This window comes from Lepeophtheirus salmonis, chromosome 6 (genome assembly GCF_016086655.4).
Source record: "Lepeophtheirus salmonis chromosome 6, UVic_Lsal_1.4, whole genome shotgun sequence".
NCBI classification, from domain to species: domain Eukaryota; kingdom Metazoa; phylum Arthropoda; class Copepoda; order Siphonostomatoida; family Caligidae; genus Lepeophtheirus; species Lepeophtheirus salmonis.
This window is the reverse complement of record NC_052136.2, coordinates 11,351,672-11,374,591: the sequence shown is the minus strand read 5'-3', so window position 1 is coordinate 11,374,591 and position 22,920 is coordinate 11,351,672. Positions and strand designations below refer to the sequence as shown.

Sequence of the window (22,920 nt, the reverse complement as noted above, 5' to 3'; positions counted from 1 at the left end):
CTTAATAATACTATCTTACACTATGGAATAAATATTTTATAGGGAAAAAAATAAATTTATATTTACATGGTTATACCATAGAGAAACCACATAATCTTGTTATTGTATCTGATTTTTTACTAGTAATATTAAAAAAACCTGGCAATATATTATACACCTACATTCATTTATTTAAATATTTTTAATATAATCTTTATTTACTTAGAGACATTTTGAGAGTCAAATTTTGAGTCTTTGAATTTGACTCCAAGTTGAGTTTTGAGAGGTAACCATTGGCCGGTTTTACCGTGAGCGATGCTTAAGGCAGAAAGGCTCTTTGTAAAAATATGAGCTTAAAAATATCATTACTTTTATTTTATTGATAAGTGTAGTAACTAGGTATATATTTTTTATAAACTAAAAAATGCAAACCTCTTTTTCTTTGTTGCTTTTAATTTTTATTATTCTTTATATTTTGAATAACTTTACTAATTATTCATTTTGATAAATTTAAAATGACTTTTTTTTATAAATTGTAAGTTGGAGATTTTTTTAATGACTTCTTTTAAAAAACAACATACACTTCTGAATCACGAATTTCAAATAAAATATTTATATTTATAAACTAATATGATTAAATTATATACATTTACTATGTGTAGGGCCCCTTTTTCTTGAAATCAAGAAAGAAGCCTAAGGCAAATGCTCCCTATTCCCTCTTTCATACTCTTCTGATATAATTTCAAGTCAAAGAGCGAGTTATTAATTACAATTACATATGTCAAGCTTAAGTCTTTTAGACCTTTTATGATGAATATTCATATGCATTACACTATAAAAAATTAGAATTAATAAATTGGATTACTACGTAAGTCTTTCCTCGATAAAAAAGGGGAGTTGAAGTTCAGATAATCTAATTAACTCTGCCAACAAAGTTGAACAGAGATAATATCGCCTCGGTTTGTTGGTTTATAAGTAGGATTACAGAAAAAAGATACAAACCGATTTTAGTAAAACTCTGTAGAAAGTATTGTTAACTGTAAGAGGCCATTAAATTTTGAGGAGGTCCAAGTCCCACAAAACGTTAAAAGTACCAAATTGACTCTAAAATATGAACAAATTATTATACATTACCTAAAATGAATGTTAGTAAAAAATAATTTAGATAGAGGTTTGCACTTAACTGAGTACCCATTTTATTTGACTAATGTTATTTATGTAGAAGGTTCTGTAATAATTGAAATAATTTATTTTCAAAAATGTTTCTATTACATGTAATTGTATGAAGGCTGTTAATTATTTATTAAGAAAGACTCGATATTCCAAACACATGTTATATATATATAAATACGTTTTTAACTTTTTTAATAAAAATTAGACATAGATTTGTTAAAATGAGTTGATCTACATATTTAGAAGTATTACTTTTCAAATATATCGCTCTCTCTAGCAATACATATCTCCACATTTTTCCTAAACCTATAGAAAAATAACTTTACGGTTGATGCTGAAATTTTGGCCTAGTAATCTTCCATAGACATCTTCAAACTAGTCATATCTTGGTTGTAGGAGTGCAGAGGGTATTTTTTAATTGCGCTCACACATAGTGGTCAAATAATTCAGGTTTGGTGATGACAGACGCCAAAGTTTATTAAAAGAAAATCCCATTGTCCTAATTTTATTTTTTAATAGAAATGAGTGAAAAGGGGAGAAACATTGGATATGAAAATACTTTTTTATTTAAAAATAACTATTTTCGTATTTATTCAGAAATGAAAAAGTATTTTCCATCAATTCCAATTACTCCCAACATCATGACTGATTGATGATACTTTGAACTTCTATACATATGACACTTAGGGTCACATTCTCTGGATTTCTGGCAATTACCTACCGGTTCAGGAATTGTCTACACATAAAATGTTTTAAATAAAAAATTAACACTAAATATCCACGTATCCACTTTCTTCTGAAGACCACAGTCAAGTCCAATCCTACTTTTTTGTTTCTTAAAGAAAGTAAAATTGAACCCTTGAGTCATCATTGAGAGCGTTTTACCTTTTTTAAATATTCTATTATATAATAAAATAAATTACCAAACTAAGTAGAATTATGAACTGCTGGTATTATATTACGTTATATGGAAAAGTAAGTATTTTTTGCAAGATATGTGCAATGCTTGTAATACATATTTGGCTTAAAAAATCATAGACAATTTTAGGAAAAATTAAAACGACCGACGGTTAAGGCTCGGTCCAAAAGACTGATATTACCGGTCGTAAGACTGGACTGGACCAAATAAATTAGAAGCAACACAACATAAAATGTTACCCTATTTGTTAGTCCGTAATATATCAAGTCCTATAGTTATATTAATCGGCTTATACGTAAGGGTTTCCATTGATGTTAAAACAATTAATGAAAAAAAGAGATTAAAGAAAATAATCTAATTAAAGACACTTCAGAGGTTTTACAAATGAAGCTTGTATGAATACAAACATGGTTATTAATAATTAACATACTAATACTGATTTAATTGATTCTAAATATGTCTTATAACGAATGTATGTATTTTAAATACATACATTCGTTATAAAATTTATAAGATAATTTAATTCAAAGAAAGACAAAAATGAAAAGTATTTAGCCAAAATTTAAGGTTAGGTTTTGTACAGTAGCAAAATCCAAAATATCTTTCTAAAAACACACACAGAAAAAAAAATCCGATATTCTTTGTTCTTAATTTTATCAATATCAAAATAAAATTTCTTCTCCGTCAAATGTCCTCTTTTTTGGCAATCCAAATATGGTCACATTATAATTCATTAATAATCACGGTATTAAACATAAAAAATTAAAATATATTTTGTTGTCAAATGTTGAGGATGTGATAATTTATATTCTATTGATGCTTTGTTATTAAAATGACAAGAATACGATTTCTGTTGGATCCTTTGTCATATATGTATGCATATGTACTTGTAACCTTATTATTTCGTTTTTTGGCTATTGTTCTTAATAACACGCACTTAGAACTCATTTTTACGTTTAAATATCCTTTGAACTGTGTCCTTAGAGTAAATAGTCTATATCATTAAAAATGCCTCTTTATAGCTTCGCAGTACTTAAAAGATAAAAAACAGTCGTTAAGATTATTCTAATTCCATAGGATTTTGAGCCTTTTTTCTTTCTCTTTTTGGTAGAAAAGTTGGAAAATATCATACAGGTATTTAGATGACGAAATTTATCTAATAGAGTGGATGAAGTATACAAATCATATCGCTACTTACCAAGTGATCCATTTAAATCTGTACACTTTGAATTTTAAACTTCAAAAAGATAAAATTTAATGTTTAACAATATAAATTCAACAAAATTAATACTATAAATATATTTGTATTTGAGCTCTCTTAATCATTAAAGCTGACACCCTTATCGGCACTGATGGCTTCCAGGAGGCAGCAAAAGGTCTGTCACCCACTGTGGATGTATTCACCTGTCCTGGTGTCCCAGAACTGGTTCACAGTAGCTTTGAGGGCCTCGGTGTTTGGATGACGAACACTGCAGGCCTTCCCCTAGCATAATAGCGGGGGAGGGGGGACAAAAGAGTTCGAAATAACTCAAAAGACCAATTCAAAACTCATTCAAAAGGGACATGGAACGAAGGAGATGGATTTGGTGTCAAAAGTGGCATCTCCGCCATCACAAGGCTCTTTCCAATCACTTTTTTATAGTTCTCTGGATGATCTGGTGTGAAACCCCGAGATCTCTCGCATGGGTCCACATGGACCTGAGGACATTGGCCTGAACTATTTTCCTCAACTCCTCCGAGTCATTTTGGCCTTTTGATAGGGCCTGTTTCCAACGTTTCAGACTGGCTGACGGTGTAAACGGTGGTCGTGGAGACGCCTAATTGCTTAAAATGCACGAATGGAAATTTGTCTATTACGTTCAGATGTAATTTTTCTCGACTTGTACATTCTGGAGAACTTGGGGTTTTTTTTTTTTTTTTTGTAAATAATTTTTTATGTTTTAATGATCAAAATATGAATTAATTTTATCACTCAACTTTCATTAATTATTGAATACGTAAGTGTTTAGATTTCAATGGACCACTTGGTATATTGCATCTAGTAGCTTTCTTTAAAAGAAAGAGGATAAAAGATTAAAAATCAGTTTTTAGTTAGCCTATTCTTCTCCAACTCTGGAAATTTTATACTGCGATTGTTGGCAATTTTTCTCAGCTAAACAACAGCTAATTCAAATTCACCCATTCAACGTTAGGAACACTGCTAAGAGATAAAGAAACAGACAAATCGACAGTTGACAACCAAATATATAGTACATTTTTATGTTATTGACATATCGTCGTGAATTTTTTAACATAAAAAAGGACGTCGCTGGCATGAAAATTGGGGTGTATTGTGACTAAGTTGTGCCCCTCCCTCTCCATCCCCTCAGTTTTTTTAAGCCTGATTATATATGTATGATAAAGAGTAAACTGTTTAATATTGTCAAATGTAAATATCCAGGCAGGAGTGTTACTGTCGGGTATTATGCCTATCTAAATAAATATTTATACATATACGTAGTGATGAAAATCGTGTCAATTTTTTAGGTGGCCCGTTGTTTTAGAATTGGGAATCTGAAAAATGAATTTTCTTTTCATTAGCAGTTTTCATCATTATTTCGTACCTAAGTAGTGAACTTCCTTTCCTAAATATATTCAATTATATTCAAAACCTAATTGATTAATGCAGAGTTATAACTCTGAGTCCTTGTTGGACTCAGAGTAGAATTAAAGATCGACAGCGGAGTAATTCTTGCCCACACTTTTGTTTATTTTTTTCTTCCCCTCCTCCCTTGTAAGAGCTGATCTCTATTAAATAATTCTTTAATTTGACAGTTTTACCATATTAATTTTTGTTTTTTTGTTTTTTTTTAACATGCCCATAATACACACGATTTTCAACACTACATGAAGTCTCCTTTATGCCTGTCCTTCCCTCTCTATTGCTCTGATTTGATTTCCAATTATCTTTTGTCACACTGCCTTGTCACATCACAACAAAACAAAAAAAATAGAGATAAAAGCATGACGTCACAAAACATCAAATATATATTTTTGTGTAATGAGTAAGTCATATCTATTAATATATTTATTAACACTCAGGGGCGTAATATTTCTGCATCGATTTAAGCCAACTTGTTAGATCACATGGGGTTATGTTTCAACTTGGAATATATACATTCATATCCTATTGATTCTTTGACTTATCTTTAATGGTTTTTTTTGTTGTTGTTTTTGTTTTTCAAATAAGGAATAGCCTTGTCGGAATATCTGTATCTATTAATAGTCATTCTGATGAAATTATCTATAACATGGAATATGTGTATTAAATTGATAAATAATATATAAATGTATATATACCTATATGTAATCCCCTATTTCTAATAAATATTTATCTATACGATCAAAGGAAAACATAATAAAACATATTGATTAATTTGGATGGCAGCCCCAAAATTATTTTTTTTTCCTATATCAGTATTTTTTTAGATAGAATTTTCAATCATGCTTTTATGAAAAATGTGTTTCATATTTACTTTATTAACATGTTAATTAATAATTTAAATGCTTGGTTCTTTTGAAAACAAATTGTTGTTGATATGAAACTTGGATATCTGGTCATAATTCATTTTTTGAAATAAATCATTGTTTAATCAGTTGAAGAAATCAGCAGATAAATGCACTAATAACTTAAATGAATAATATAATTTACTTGTCACTTTTTGAAAAATTACACTGTGGACCGAGAGCAAAGTAACTTGATGTCCAAAATGGGATATTTAGTTAATATTAATATAGAGCTTTTTTATTGATAAAAAAATATATTTGGCAAAGTTTCATTGAAATTGAAAAATATTAAGAGGTAGCTCAAAGACCTCAAAGTTTTAAAAATTGCAATTTTTTTCCAAAAAAATGACTTTTTCCTTGATTATCATAAAAACAGCTCACAATATAGCTTTTTAAAAAATAAATATTTTTTAAAGATGACGTAATTTACTTTTAGATATTGTTTGCAATTCTGTGAAAAAAATAAATATGATTTGAATTACCATGCAAAACATTTGAAGAGAAAACTAATACATATATAACGGGTAGCGTGCAATGTTTTTACATTTTCACCATTTTCATTCTTCAAAACATGATTTTTGTTTTGATTTTATTGGGTTAAACTAGTCCCATTAATCAGTCCTTCAAAGATGTCCTCAATATCTAAGCGCCCTCTATGAAGCATCATTTCTGATATGCACATCTGGAGTACTTTTGTTTACAATTTAAACACATTTGGCATGGAGCTATACTCATATTATAATTGTTAATAATAATAGTTGAGGAATATTTAGTAGCAATTTACACTGCAAATAATAAAAAACTTTTTGTTAAGGAAAACTGAAAAATCAAAAGAATAGAACAAGTTCATCAAAGAAAGAAGCAAGATAATATACTTTTTTTCCACAATTATTATAATTTCTTCTGATTCAGAAGACAACAACAATTGTAAGGAGTGAGAAGAGATAGGATCTACTCAATCAAATTTTAAAATAGGAAATAAACCCATAATTAATCAATAATTTGCATTTGCTCTTGATCACACAAATCGAATCGAAAAGCTACTTCTATATTATTAGAATCAGTCAAGAGTATGGGTGAGAATATTAATGAGTTTGCTCTTAACCCAAGTACTATTTGTAGCAAGAGAATGGAATATGAATTATGTTTTTTTCTAATTATGTATTAAATTAATGTTAAGAAATATTTCCAATGTAACATTCTTCTGGTAATCTATTGGGATGGTAAATAATGTCCATTCTAATGGGGAGTAGCAGACAATATCAAAGCTAAGTGGTTGATACAACTAGCTAAAACACAGGTAGAAAAGCTGGAACTTGTGTTTTATTAGAGAAAATGTTTGATAAAAAGTTATTACAGTTTGCATGTATGCATCACATTATGGAATTAATAATTACCTCAGGTTTTTATGCATGCATAGGAGATACTATTTTTCCCGAGGTTTTACACTACAAAAAATGTGGCAAATGAGAGATAAAACTATTTACGATCCTGGAACTGTAAATAGTGAAATAGCAGGTTATACTGAAGATATACGATAAGAAATGATCAATTTTGCCAACGATCATTTTCAGTAGAGTCTTCTAAGAGACTATAATAAATAATTTTTAGAAATCACAATAATATTTCTTGGTGGAACTCCAAAACGTGGAATAATATTTATGTCTCCCGATCCAATACACCATTTGTAACATTTGTTGTCTTAAGTATTGTATTGTTTAAAAATTTGGTTATTTAAGTCACAATTTAAATTAACTTCTAAACAGGAACAAGAATTCCGGGATGTTTGTATATTTATTGTACGAATATGACTTTAACTGACGATCTGCAGCTTCAAATCTTATTGAAAGTCGTTGAAGATCATCAAAAGATATATCCAGACTCCGAAAAAAAAAATTGTATCTAGTATACCTTAGTACTTTAGACATATTATTATTATTAATAATAATAAAAAAGAATAATCATTTATTAATATGAATATTTTATAATAATTTGACTTTGAAGAACTCACTTTTTTGGAAAAAAAAAGATCAATTTTCAAAAATTTGAGGCTGTTGAGGTACCTTTAAATATTTTTCGATTTCGCTGAAACTTGGCTTAGTGTATTTTTTATCAATAGAAACGGATTTTGACCCAGCAATCCGGACATTTCAACAAAATGAAAAATAACAACCACATTTAATCAACATGGTAACCCTAACAATATGAAAAATGTTTTGAAGAAGAGTAACTTAACTGTCAATGATATGACATTAGATCAGCTACAAGCAGCTCAAACGAGGGGGAGAAGGAAATAAACTATAACTTAGGCAATAATAATTTAGAAGTCGATCTTCAATTCTACTTTGAGTCCAACAAGGACTTATAGTTATAAAAAATCTTCAAGGTTACTACTCTCTGTCTTTTATGAGACTCATAAATATTAAATCAGGTTTTTAATATAATTAAATGTAGTATAAAATGAAGTGTCACGCCTCAGGAATTAAATAATAAAGAAAACGGCTTAGGAAAAGAAAATTCATTCTTCAGTTTAAGAACTCAAAAAAAATAAAAATCAAGGGGAGGTAAAAAATATTCCCAATTTTCATTACTTATAATAAGCGCACAAACTGTAGACATATTTATTTGAAAAAAAAAAAAAAAAAAACTTGACTACATTACCTCTGGTTCTCAATTTTATAATATCAATAAAGCCAGTACGCTCTCAGTAATGAAAACAAAAAAAAAATCATATTAATATACCTGGATTTATATTTAATTTAAATCTTAACATTTACTGTAAATGCATATGAATTAAGATATACACAAAAGAGCAATAAAAAAATAAACAGAAACAGTTATCCTTGTAGACATGTACACTCCTGCAATATTTCATTAATATAACTACATTATTATTTTTTTATAAAAATTATTTATAAGGCTTAAATAGGGGAGCACTATTAACAGTATATATTCAATGGTATATGCACACACTTGCAACTAATTTATTAATTCAACTACATTGTTATTTATTGGATCAAACATACAAGCAAAAAAAAAAAGTGTGGAAAACAATGGAATTTCATTTCTTTTTTTTACTACCTATGACTTTATCATCAGGTAACACAGTAATTAAACTATTAAAATGAAGAAAAATTAAGGTTAAATATGGTATAAACATTTATTTGTAAAAAGAACAATTTTTTTTGCTTAAATAATAGCATTATCAAAAAGTCCTTCCTTTGCTGCTCTAACTGCTTAACAGACTTTTGCCATTTTTACTGTTAGTTTTTCATGATAGGTACGAAAGACATCCTTCCATGCATGAAAAACTAACAGTAAGAATGTCAAAAGTCTGTTAAGCAGTTAATATAATAATAAGAAGATTGAACTGGTTATTGCGTAATTTATAAGATATTATAGACTTCTTTCTTTTCCAATAAGTCTTTGAAGAGCTTGGATGTATGTTTGGGGCCCTTGTCTTGTTGAAAAACAAACTTCCTTCGAATTAATCTCTTCCCAGAAGGAATGGGTTATGTGTTTAGGATAGAATGATAACCATTCTGAAGGAATTAACTACAAATCTCTTATACATGACAGAAAGAAACATTACATATGAAATTAAGCCTGACCAAAACAGCTGGATTTTTACAGACAAATAATAAAAAAATATTTAATGGATCTATTTTTTGCATAATAATTTTCATCGGGTTAAAATAAAAAATATTGATGAAGTCATAACCATTGATTAAAATGGCAAAAAAATATTTTTTGCCAAACTTTTTCTTGCCGATGTATGTTTATGATCCACATCAAGTACACTATATACACCACACACAATGTCTGTTTTTATACAGACAGCTGACAGACAGGTAAACTTTGCATTACTAATATAGATATGTAACAATTATTATGTAAAATAAAGTTTTATATTGTTAAAATATCCATTGAACGGTTTACTCTGAAACCATTAAGTAATTTTTTCAATAAAACTTTCTTTTTTGTATGCTTGTTGAGTAATATTGTTTATAATAGAATTGAAGTCGAGTCCATATTTTATGAGTCAAGTTTGAGTCATCAGTATCCCCCTTGGATCATTAAAAAAACACAAGACCAGACTCGAGCACTAGCTTATACATATTTCAATTTTAGGGCAAACAAGCATATACAACTCAGTTAGGAACTGGAGGCAGTTTAAGACCATTTGATCTTATGTGGGCCAAACCAGTAAAATAATGCAAAATAGTCTTTTGTTTGTGTTGCAAGTATTTTTTTAACTAGTGAGACAGTTGAAATTAGATCAGAGGCCAAAGGGGTGCAGAGGTTCATTTTAAATATTTAAAAAAGGAGTGGCGTCAAATTCCCTAATACGAGCCAACCATTAATTAATTGACTATTGAGCACGGAGAGTAATTAACTTTTTAAAATTAAAATTTATTAACAACTTATTATGATTGATAAGTTTATATATTTTTATCCTTTCCATAACTAATAAAAAGTTACATATTAAGAAGCCAAATAATTTTCTTAAAAGGTACGAAATTCCTTTATACATAATAAGGTATCGAAATCATTCATACAGATGATATTAAAACTGGAATGGGCTGAAAATTTGGTAACGTTACATCCCTAATAATAGCATATTTTAATAAATATTAGAGTATGACGTTAGAAATATTGATAGACAGAAAAGATTCAAGTCCTTTTATTTATAAATCCCATTTTGATATCAAAATACACTACAGAAAATCACTAATGCCTTAATAAGAGTAAAAGTTTTTTGTTTTTTTAAATTAGCTATTTAGCTCCCCAATATGACCATCATCAACAATCCTAACGTCACATAAAAACGTTTTATTGACAAGTTATTAAATGATTTTAAGATTTAGTAATTAGATTATGATTTTAATGTTGTCTTATTGTCTCTTTTAAATAACAGATTGTTATTTCTTCAAACTATTCGTCTAAAGGATAAAATCGATACCGAAACCTTTTTCCCCCTCTTCAAAGCATGATCTCATTAAAATATTTATTTCACGCCCTCGTATATCTAGGATTTAGAATAGATATAGGTACTTAACACAATATACATATGTCTATACTTAATATGGAGTTCTTCCTGCATTAGAATTGGGATCCCTTTACAGTTTAAAATAATTTTTATGCTAAGGATGAAGAATATGTATAGGAAGCCGTATATGTTTTGTTTTTTAAATGAATGTGATCCACTTCTTAACAAAAAAAAATGCATCTGGCTTGTTAATTAAGGACTTTACTAATAATAAATATTTGTTGTATATGTAGTGAATTGGATCTCAAAAAAAGTCTTAGGGTTTGAAATGGATAAATAAGTCAAAACGACTTGAAATATTGATGAAAAATACAAATTGATAAGCACTTTATAACACAGTAGGTAATTATGTTACTAGTTACACTCTACTGTTCCATTATTTATAAAAACTTGATAATTGAGTTATTGCATTATGAATTATTTTGTCAATTAATAGTTGGTAAATACATTGGTTGGTGTCAAAAAAAAGAAGAAAAAAACAAAACACTATATGATACTTCAAGGAAAGCGGAGACAAAGCTTTATTTGCTTAAAAATATTAAAATAAGCTTCAGCTACAAATTGCTTTAAAATTGTATAATATGATAATGTAAATTATTGGGAGAAAATCAATTATTTTTTTCAGCTTTTCTTGGAGATATTTTGAGGAATGAATGTACATTTTCGAAGGAGTAACATTTTTGCTTTATTTACCAAACTTTTTTACATATTTAATAAACTCAAAATTTATGATAAACAATTTATTCCATGATAAAGACAGCTTATAACCCTGTTAATGAAGAAGAAAGAACTCACGTGTAAAAATAAAAAATAGACAATAAAATTAATCAAAATATTTAATAAAAACAAATCTTTTGAAATAAAAAATAAGTTAAAAAGTGTTTGTTAACAATTCAGTACTCCATTTTCATTAAAACTCTCCATCGATGATTTTAATTTCTTGATCATTGTCTCCATCCCTTGAGTTATTGTCTTTTTATCCGTTTATTTCACGTGTATAACTGTTCCTATGTTATATTATGACTTGACGCCGTTGTTCCAAACTAATCAACTTTTATGATATTGAGTCTTAGTATTGCTATTCAATCTCCTCTATTCTTTTAAGTAACTTTCGTAAGGACGGACATAGCAAAAAGAAGTTCTCTGAATTTTCAATTGCCAAGGCACAAAAAGTGATGTATTTATATTTCACAGCTGACTTGTTAGTATTGAATGAGGATGTAGCCATTTAAGATTGGAACCAGCTTTGTCCATAAAAATTAAAAAGGTTCCTCAATACTGTTTTAAAAACCCCATTAGAAACTAAGAGCCCCAGTCTACTGCAATTGCTTTTTAACAATCAATGCCATACTCTCCAACTTCTGATATTTTGCCATAAATGACCAATATTACAATTTTATTGTATTTAGTAATTAATTGTTTTTGCTGCCACTTTATTTTAAATTAATGATTAGTATCTAGTATCATTCCATATTTTTTATCAAAGTTTCAAACTAACTAATTTGAGATATAATAAGGTTTGGTACATAGAAGTTAGTTCTAAAACGTGTTGCAAATGTCCCTGTATTATCTATTCTGCAGGGATGTAGAATAACCAGAAATAGATTCTGGGTATTATGAAGTGCATTTGTACAAAAATGAAATAACATTAAAATACAGATCTATAAGCTAAAAATTATAATATCTGATAAGAAATGTCTTTCTATTATAACATAATGAATTATGTTATAATTCGATTAACTAAAAAACCTTTTTATTTTTTTCTCAAAAAATATTTTTGGTCTAATTTTCTGTATACTTTCATAGTTAACATTTATTTTATATCATGGTGGCTTTAGTGAACTGTGTATAAAATAATCCCCAATAATAAAACGTATTTAATTACATGATAAACAGTTGGACCATTATAATAATTACGTTATTTAAATTTTGTATTATTTTTTGAACTGTTCCATCCATTTTTAACTTTTAAATATCAATTAAAATTTAAAAAATACTTGTATTAATACAAGACATTGATCAACAATATATCTTTAATTTAAAACAATCTTAGAGCATCAGTTTAGGGGTTTCAACAGAGGATAATTTGTTATTCTTATAGTAAAAGTTTTTCTATGAAATTTTCATAACTTTATGCAAATTTTGGAAAAATATTAGTACCCATCAGTTTCTTGATGAGGTAGTAAATATTTTATAGTATAATATCAACAAGAATATTATCTTGCAGCTGTCATTGTACGCTTTACTTCCTCATTTCCTGCAACTTACCAATATAGTTCATCCATAATGATGGTTACAATTATTTCTCTATAGTTGAGATTCTATATTCTTTGCTTTAAATATTTTATTGCTTAAGGACTAAATTCTGAATCGACTGTAAAACAGCTTGAAAACCTTGTGAACCACTGAATAGATGATAATTTCAGTATACGTTCGCTCAATATAAATTTATAAAAAGATGACGATGCCCTTTGCTAAAAATTAAAAGCATTACTTCAAATTAATACATTAAATTAGCAACAATATTTACCAAGCGTGATTTGGGAGTATTTTTTAGGTCAATGGTAAAGACATTCCATCAATATGACTTTTTAGCTCTGAAATGGATTGGATTCACTCTGCTTCTAAAAAATCAGATATGCGGATTTTCTGGCCCATTAGCTTCAGTTTCATATCGCGCCATACAACTCGTCCTATTTGATCTCTCTTTGGGAATATGCCTCACTAGTGCTTTGGTAAACCTAAGGAGGTAAAAAAAAGGATGTGTTGTTGAACCAAAGAGTTGAGTTAATAATTGAAAAATAGGACTATGGAGTTTCTACTTTTTTGTCTCCTACCAAATTGTAAAATCTACTTCAACAAGTGACAGATTGCAAAAGACATATACAATATACCAAAATAACTGAGGAATAAATATATTTGTTCCATTACATTGTGCTTATCCAACGATTTGTATTCATACCATGGTTTTATCTTTAATGTTAATTAAGAAAACGGAATCATTAGCGCACAACTATTCCACTTTTATACATATATCTACAATTACATGCTGTATACCTAATCAAATATTATAGCCTCAAGTGTATAACACGTGAAGGCTATGTGCTTACATAAATATATACAATACATATATATATATATAATTTATTTAGGAAATACCATCATTCATCTTTAAAAAAATATTTTCTTCATCGATTAAACATTGTAATAACATACTGACACATATCTTTGTGCCTCAAATGAACAATTCACGGCATTAACCTATTAACAATAAAATGTACACTGTATTTTGATGTGAGTTGTAGATTTTTCTGTTTCTTATAATTGTTCTGAACGTTGATCGGCTGAAGTTAAATTTACCTCTTGCGAAGGTGCAGTAAACAATTCCCAACAATTATCCAATAAGGAATGATCCGATAGTTTGTATAAATTGGCTAACTACAAGCTGATCTCGGGTTTTTGGTCCGGTTTCTTTAGAAGGAAATGTTGGGAGATATAATACGGTTAACCACTTCCAAAACCTTGGTATGTTGCATTCGAATTAGTTCTTGCTAAGCTACTGAGATCAATTCACATTATCTATTACATGATAATTTCATAGTTGCTCAGAATTGGCTACCTGCTACAAACTTATTATAAGCCTTTTTTCTGTTGCTTTTTTGGGGGAAAAATTGGAAGGTACAATAAAGATCACAATATGATCTATTGTTTTTTGTACGTAAGAAAAATGTATCATAGCAGACAACATAAACTAAATCAGTGAGAGTTCAAATGTGATTCAGGTTAGTACCTTCAAATTTATTTACTGGGAAAACATTTCTTCATTTCTTAAAATTGCAGCCTCTATACGAGGTCCAAAAACCTTTCACACTCTGATGACATACTCATCAGACATAGCCATCCTCAATAGAGGCATTCTGCTCTATAGTATTTATTTCTTTAGGGAACAGCACAGACCTTGGCCTCAATAGTTCCTCAAATCCAATAGTCAAGTGGGTTCAAATATGGTGAGGAAGGAGGCCATAATGTCCAACTCATCAATTGCCCTTCATTTAATTTATTAGTTTTTCGCCTTGGTCAATCTGAAGACCTTTATTGTTACTTTTAAAAGCTGAATTTTTTGGCAGACGTATCTCTTGAGGTCCATGTTTTTGACGACATTCCTGATCGCCCTTACACTAATGTTGTGCTTCTTTCCTAGCTTGCACATCGAGATTTGAGGATTTGCCTAAATACAAAGACACTCATGAACTCCTCCGATCGCTTTTTGTTCAGATCCCTATTCCCAGGCTTCCATTCATTGGTGCCATGAGCCTCAAGCGTCTTCCTGATCATCAAAACAGTGCACTTGTTCTCTTCCACAATCTTTACCGTCTAGCAAAAAAGAAATTCTCTTGACAGCTCTTTCAAGCAATGTATGTTTCATTGAAATACGTTAACTTGTTTGGAATTAATTGAAGTTTTAATGCATGATGCATTTATTCTACTGTAAATTGTAGTATGTACTTTCTCCCTTTCCAGATATATTACATCTATGAAGCTATTCATATACATTTCTTGAGTCGCCCTTCCGAGAGTTGATTTTAGAGGAATATGGATTTTTATTTATTGATTGATAATACTAATATATTTATTACAACCAGCCCCAACTGACATCCACCCAGAACATTTAAATTTTATACTCGTACATTACTCTTATAACAATGAAACATGAATACATTAAAAAACTTAAAATATTATGCCATACTAAATGGCCATACATGATCTATTATCAACTGTTATTTTAAAAGATTTACTTACAATAACACACACTTAATCTTATTTGAAATTATTATTCATATACAAATACTGAAAACAACGATGCAAAAAAAAACGTATACTATGTTGAAGATATTAAAGAAGGGTATGATCTAATCAAGAAAAAACATTTCTCTTTTGATTTTGGGAACCACAGAAAAGAGAGTAAGGACTCAAAAATTTGCAAATTTTATAAGCTGTTTTTGCTTCCATATATTTTTATTTTGTGTCATTTCTATGACAAACATTTCAAGCAAAAGTTTTTTGCTGCATTCTAATTTTTTGAGTCCTCATCCTGTATATTTATGAAAGTAGGTTATGTAATTATTTTATAAGTATTAATTGAAATAACGTCATGGGGTGATTAAATAAAAAACACCAAATATATATTAAGGGGAGACTTGGAACAGTTGTAAGAGACTCCTTTTATATAACAATAAAAAAGCTTTAGTCACAAAATTTGCAATTCTATAACATGATGATAGTATTTACAAGGACGAATGAGTAACACATCACCGAGTGGAGATCATGATTTTATTTTGAATGTAACCATTTACTTGTGAAAACATAATAACAGTCATAATCTTAGTTTTTTTTGTAGTTTGAACCATCGATTATGTTACTATCAATTGATATAAATTTAAAAAATATCAAAACTCACTCAGTGAGGAGAAATTTGAAAGATTGTAACGCTTCGAACAATGAGGTCCTTTGCAAAAGTATTGCAATTGTCCCTATATAGTTTATTCTGCATGGATGTATAATAACCAGAACAGAGCCGTGGCTAATGTGAGGGGATGTGTGTAGTAAATTCAAGTTAAGTTATTATTTGGATGCAATATTTAAATCGTAATATTTCAAAATTAAGATGTTTTTGTATCTTAATATGTTATTATATAATCAAACTAACAATTAAGTACATTGAAAACTAAAACAAAAAATAATTGTTGCAACATGTAATAGGTTATATTCAAATACAATTTGGCAAAAAAACTAACCACCAATATATATTCTCGAATTAGGTTTAATAAATAAAAAACAAATTTAGTGATTTTATGTTAAGCTTTGGCGTGACTAAAGCTAACTTTATCTTATTAAAAAGTCAATTAAGCTAAAAAGCAAAAAATGTATTAACTGTCCTCGGTCTCTTCTGGAAGTAAATTAAGAAATAGTTCAGCTATAAGAACGTGAATCTTGTAATTAAATACAATATAATCTTTTAATCATATCAAGAACATTTTTTCATGGTTGATTTAAGAAATATTAAAAAAAAATATATTTTGCAAGAAGGGTTAAGTTACATGGGTATTTTTCTTTTTCATTTTTTTTTTTTTGCAGGAAATGCAATTAAATATTATTATGGTAGGATTTCCTTTATTTAAATTATCTCAAGACAAATATAAGACAAAAAAAAAACGCCATTGTATATGAAATCTGTTGTTTATTTTATACAACTTTATTGTAATAATTAAAACTTTTCTCATTTTCATAAGGAAATCAAGTTAAAATAAGTGGGTCTTTTTTTTAAATGTTATGTTCGTTTGTCGTACATATATAAAACTCATGCTCCTATAAAAAGTTCTTTGCAGTAAAAAGTTTGTATATAACTTAGTTTTTGGGAGAATGAGCCAAACAAATATCAAACTGCTATAATGTCATGAACAAACATTTTGCAAAAAAATAGAATTAAAAACCTTCATGAATAGAGTAAGAATAATGATTTTTTTAAATTTGTGTGAATTCCCAAAGGGATAATTAACATGTCAAAAAGTTAATGAAAGATTAATTAGTAATGAATACCTTCAAGTAACTTTTTATACAATCATCATCCTTAACCTCTACATTGATTGCGGTAAAAGAGGTCAATTCTGACTAGGTTTGAGTTACATTAAGTAATGACAGATAATTTTTCTATATAAATTGAGTGTTAGAAGTTGAGTGGAGTGTACATTATATTTTCACAATAAAATTCAAGAGGTTGTGTTACAACTTTTCAGTAAGTGTATTAACTATTTGTAGTGTGGGGTCGTTCCATTATCGGTCTGAAGAGATAATGAAATCGACTCACTCGGTTGGTTAAAAAAAAAGAACCAATAATAAAAGCCTAGTCACGTGACTCGGTCCTGCATCGATTTGCACACTTAAGAGGTGGACCACAAAAAAAAAAAGCTTTTAAAATTATACAACAGGCTTGGCAATAGCAACGAAATGAATGATCATAATTCATATATATGATTTTCAAACAGGATCCTATATTTATTGATGAAAGAAGACGGATTGTTTTTGATAGAATTAAAAGGTTTTACATTTTCTTTCAAATAAAGATATTTTTGAACCTTTGTGAATTCTTTTAGGTGCATGTCCAACCATAAGAATTGAAATATCCTTTTGTATTTTATTTTTGCTCCAACATCAATATAAGTTATTTTTTTACTTCCTGCATCCCACTTTTTTGCGATGGTATTTTATTAGTTTTGGAGTTGTTAATACATTTCGGAATTAATGATCAAAGTTTCAAAGAATATTTTGTATGAAATCTTATCCTTTTTCGTACTGGGATATTATACAATGGAAGATTGATAAAAATGTCTCTAATTGCTTTGAATCTTCATTTCATGGCCAATAAATTTCAGCATGGTCCTGAAACATTAAATCAAATTAAATAATTTTTATATACGTATTTATCTGAACCATTATTTTTTATGATTAATTCGTACATATAGGCAATTTTCAATCGAGGTTTGTTTAATTTAATGAACTGTTTTGTTAAAATGAAGTTACTTTATTTTTCTTTTTTATGTCTTGAATGATTTTGTGTTTGATGTTTGGACTATGCTTAACAATGGTATCTACAAAAATGTATCTATTATTTGATACACGCAATCTCTCCAAAAATGAAGGGATCTAATTTGATTCCTAAAATTCAAATAAAGTAATGAATATTTCATAGAAAGTTTTATCATCAATATAAGAATAACAAATTATATATTGTTGAAAAACTAAAATTTAACTACCCTTTTTTCGATGTCATATATGTGTATTTTTAGTACTTTATTTGATATTTATAAATTTAAAATGGATGAAATAGTTAAAAAATTGATACAAAATTTAAATGGTGTATTCAACTGATTATCATGCAATCAATAGGTTATGATTTGGGGTTCTTTTTTACCCACTTGACTAACTGCCTTATAAAAGGGATGTTCACCAAAGAGTTAAGAAAATTATAATAATTAAAAAAGTATTATACTAAAGTTTTAAATTGAACCCATTGTAACTTTTGTGAGTTTTTTGAAAAGATGACAAAAGTTACAAATATTTTTGTAATCACAGGATTAACTTTGCTCCTCCCCCAATATCAATCCCTGTTTTATCTTTATAATATTAAATCCAGTTTTTTCATGCTTTTTCTTCATAATTTATTGGATTTTTTCACACTTTTTGATTGAGGTTTTGTGGGAAAAAAGAGAGATTATTGCATCGTTATTGAATGTGGATGTTGAAATAAAAAATTAACGTAGAAAATATAAAAAAAGAATTAAAGAGGTACACAAAGAACCTAATGACCATATAATGAGGGAATCCATTCAATTATGAAAGAACAGTAGACAAGTATGTCCAGTCACCCACTTGCCGTTTATATCTACAATCAATGAACTAACAAAGACCATTTCGAAAAAGTATTTTGGATTTGGAGTCTCTTTTTGTGGGACTCTGCATTTAATTGACCTATATGCTGATGATGTAACGTTAATGATTGAAGCCAATTCGGAAATTCAACTTCGGTATAGGATCAAAGTTCTTTTGACTTTTTTTAACAAATTTAAGGTCAAGTCAGGATTATAAATTAATAAATTGAAAACTGCCATCCTTCCTCTTGGATCTTGGAAGCCGGACAGTTTTATAATAATCGAAGCTTGTTGAGTTGTACAGAATGTTAAGATATTAGGTATCGAATGGACAACCAATGGTGTCTCAAGAGCTAATTGTGTCCGATTAAATATGATGGTCAACAAACAGATCCAAAAATGGCATCAATTATCTCTACAAAAACGCATTGATTTATTTAATATGCAAATTGTTCCTTTTGTATTATACAGAACTACCTCTATTCCTACTCTAGCAGAATTTGCAATGATGCAAGAAGATGCATGGTTTTTGAGTATCTTTCATAAAAATTATATTCCTGCTTTAAAGCGTCCAAAGAATAAGTTAGGCGTTGGGCTCTGCCTTTTATCTTGTATGATCCAAAAATTTTATAAAAAGGTTTTTGAGGAATTAAGTGTATATTCGTTGAGAGACTGGAGGGTGAATTTCACGTCCTCTAAATATTATGAATAGATCCAAATGGGAACTCCCTTAACTAATCGGGATTTGGATTTTTGTTCACCACTTCTAGCGTCTATTCAAATAATTTTATGGAAAGGAAGACCTAATTATATTTCAGATTCAACAATTGATATAATTCACAAAAATGGTAATAAAATGCCTTTTGTGAATAAGTTTGGGAATCCGTTTTTATTAGAGAAAACTGTTCTTCATTTTAAAATTTTAAGTTTTCATGACTTAAGACCGAAATTTTAGGGAAGGAGATTTTGTCTTCCTCTTGAGAGGTCTCTTAAATATTTTACCCCTTCGGATCCATGGTTTTTAAAAATGAGTTTTAACCAAAATTTGTCGCTGGAAGTGAAGTCTGTGTTAGATGAATTTATGGTACTACTCGATCTTCTTCCGTCATGGGAACAAAGAATTCACCGATCAATTTATGAAATTTCAGACGGGACAAAATTTAAGGCATAATTTCAAATTTCCACAGACAATATCAAATTTTATTAACCGTGCAAAGACTGCAGTTTTATATTCTACTCTACCCTGCAGGATTTTACTGATTTCCGAGTTTTGAGAGTAGTCAAATATTTTATCCAATACAACGTTCGTGTGACAGAAGATATTTCTTCTAACTTAATATAGGCAAATATATTATTTGGAGCTTATAAGAGAAATAAAAATACTTCTCCTGGTCACAAAGCCGTGCAGTTTGCTTTATGAAATATTAAATCATTGATTGCTAAAAAATTAACTATTAACCCTCCATTACATGTGGAATAATTAAGAACTATAATGATAAGCGCAGCTGATCGATATTCAGTACTTTCTATCAAAATCTTAATCTTCGTCATGGGCATGGGCCGGAAATATCAACAAATTTGTTCCATCGATGTCCGTGCAATATTTTAATCTCATCAAGTCAGTGATAAGAAGACATCCTCATTTTTATTAACTTTAGCTGATGCATAGACTTTTTTTCAATATTATATAAGGTTATTTTACTTCAAGACATTAAATATGAACTATAATGTTCATTTATGTTTTTTTTAAAAGTAATTGTCCTCTGCCTTTTAATTTATATGAACTACTTTTTATCTCTATCTGTATTTATTATTTACACTGTTTGTTTTGTAGAATATAAATAAATTATTTTAACCAAAAAAAGAAAAAAAAATGACCACAAAACCTGATTTTAAATTATGAAGATTTTTTTAATTTACAGAGTATTAATTTGTTTTTTCAAACTTTTGCTTTGTTTTTAAATATCTATGTGTTTAATCAAAAAGACTCAAAAAATTTAAAAACCCAAAATTATTGAAAATGTGATTTTCATATTTGCTCAATATTAGAATCTTAGACTGAATCCAATCCTCATAAAATGGTGATAGTGATAATTTTGTTATGGTATGTTGATAAAACCCCAAATATTATTCATGTTAGGATTGGAAGGATGATTTAATAAAATGGAAGGAATGACTATGGATTCATGAACAACATAAACCACCGTAATAGAAGCCACTACAATTCAAAATCATAACTAAGTATAGATTGTAATGATGTTTAGTATTCCGGTACTATAGTACCACCGGGATACTGATGTATTTAGAACGGTACTATACACCATTGATATCGAAACCGATTCTTGTAATTCCATAATGTCATTAAAAAATTGTCCAAATTTTTGACATAACCAACCAAATCTTTGTTGTAGAAAATCGTCCTATATAAAACGGCAAAAACAAAAACATAGCGTAATCAAATTTCTGTCCCAAAACTTCTACAAAAATATTGGTATCATGACAACACTAGGAGATAGCATTTAATTATATCCATATTCAACGGTAAAATGTATATTTTCCGAATTTGATTTTTGCAATTTCTTCAAGCGCAGTGTTTTTAAAAATTACTATGACTTTAGCTTATGAAATGTAATATTAATAATCATCAAAAATGGTGTTTCTAATACTTTTGTTGGTCAATGGTTTGGTCATAACTAACCCTCTGTTAATTCAAGTCCAATTTTAAAGCGAGTACTTCACAAGAATATTTAGATACGCAAGTATTAAAATGGATATTTTAATAATATACAACTTCATTGGTCCTTATTTGTTGTAGCATGGGATAATGTTGCAGAAAGTATGACTTGCCAGTATGTTAAAAAAAAGAAACCGAAAAGTGAGACGGTATCTCTGACAAGCACCTCAGAACTCATGACATTTTTATTAGACTCTTTTTAGGTTATATAGTCTACAGCTTATATGTGATACCATAAGCAGACTTGAATAAATATGAAATTATCATAATGACACCATATTTATTTTCTTCCTTTGACATTTAGAAACTTCATTAGTATAAATTTAATCATGGAGGGATATACAATTGATCGGCGTATACAAATCTTCCAAATTGATTTTTATCAAAATAACCATTCAATGCTGATTTTCATCGCAAAATCATCTTTAGAGATTAAGCTCATTTTTGGGTTAATGGCTTTGTTAATATGCAAAATATGCCTTATAGTTCAGGAAGCAATCCACAAGTACTTCATGAGGCATCATTGCATCCCAAAAATATACTGTTTGGTGTGGACTTCATGCTGGAAGGATTATTAGTAAATTAATTAAATGGTAAATTTGGTTTAGCGATTGAACTTCTGTGATCATGCTCGTGGTAGTCTTACTAAAGAAATCGATTTTTTTATATAAATGTATATGTTTGGTATAAATGAAAACAAAAAATACCGCTTAGAAAAATTTCAGGAACCATAATCAAATACATTTAATCGGTATGTCTTAGACAAATGAATTTCAACTATCTAAAACTCTTCTCAGAAGAACGCTTAAATTCTAATATTATTTTAAATACATAAAATAAAAGCCATTAACATAAAAAAACATAGTTATCGATCACAATATCATTTCCAACTAAGTATTTATCAGGAATGTTAGTTTTAATAGTACACACCTTGAATTACATTGTACCTATAGTACACACACTATCTTGGTATGACTGGTTTTTTTTTCTAAATGTCTTAGACTATTTGGAATTATTAGGTAAAATAAGAACTCCATTATGAGGGGGATATATTGTATTTTTATCCTAAAATGGTTTCAAAAAATATTTACAT

The 22,920-nt window shown here is 28.6% G+C and overlaps 1 long non-coding RNA gene across 1 annotated transcript in view; it reads right to left on the bottom strand.

The window, feature by feature from the left end:
* Positions 1–11,341: 11,341 nt before the first annotated feature.
* The window catches only part of LOC139905841 (uncharacterized), a 69,010-nt gene continuing 57,431 nt past the window's right edge, over positions 11,342–22,920 (bottom strand). Inside the window, exons 3-4 of the long non-coding RNA XR_011780921.1 lie at positions 13,198–13,408; positions 11,342–13,141 (exon numbers count right to left, since the gene is read on the bottom strand). This is a non-coding gene — a long non-coding RNA (uncharacterized lncRNA). The remainder of the gene's footprint in view (positions 13,142–13,197; positions 13,409–22,920) is intronic.